The sequence below is a fragment of the Buceros rhinoceros genome, unplaced genomic scaffold (assembly GCF_000710305.1).
Source record: "Buceros rhinoceros silvestris isolate BGI_N320 unplaced genomic scaffold, ASM71030v1 scaffold8041, whole genome shotgun sequence".
NCBI classification, from domain to species: domain Eukaryota; kingdom Metazoa; phylum Chordata; class Aves; order Bucerotiformes; family Bucerotidae; genus Buceros; species Buceros rhinoceros.
Window position 1 is genome coordinate 12,694 of NW_010394755.1, and position 588 is coordinate 13,281.

General features: G+C 55.6%; 1 protein-coding gene across 1 annotated transcript in view; it reads right to left on the reverse strand.

Moving 5' to 3' along the window:
* Positions 1–588, reverse strand: part of CAMK2A (calcium/calmodulin-dependent protein kinase II alpha) — a gene marked incomplete at its 5' end in the record, with an annotated part of 18,795 nt that overhangs the window by 7,899 nt on the left and 10,308 nt on the right. The gene's annotated exons all lie outside the window — the stretch shown is intronic.

Below are 588 nucleotides of genomic sequence, written 5' to 3' on the forward strand. Positions count from 1 at the left end.
CGAAAGGACCAAAAGAAGAACAGCCTACATGCTGCAGTTGGGGCCACAAAGCTCTGCCTGACACCTTGCACCTTGCCTTGCAATGGTGGATGTGATCACACCAGCTCTCCCCTGCTGAGTGATCACTTGTGTTTATGAAGGGAACAGGTAAGGAGATAAAGACCCTTATGTGGGCCATTCCTTCCTGCACGAGTTTCGCTAACCACACATCAGAGCCGGATTCTCCTGCCTCCAGGAGCCACCTTGTCCTGGAGAAGAGCTGTGACATCAGCTCAGAGAGACAAGCAAGCCTGAGGACTCTGCAGACCCAGAAACAAGGTCCTCCAAACACTGGCTTGTTTTTAGAGCACCACCAAGCCAAGTTCCTTTGCTCTCTCTGCACTGGGCACAGTTGGCCAGCAGTGCTGCCGAGAGGGTTAAAGACACCCACGTGCCTCCCAACAGCACACCAGTCCTTGGGGATGGGATGGGACAGGAGCTGGAGGAAAAGCCCAGCCCCACCAGCTGCAGCAGGATGTGTGCTGGGACGAGCAGGGGATACAGCCACCCATCTTGGCAGATGGCTGATGCCAGGCTTAAGCCGCGGCT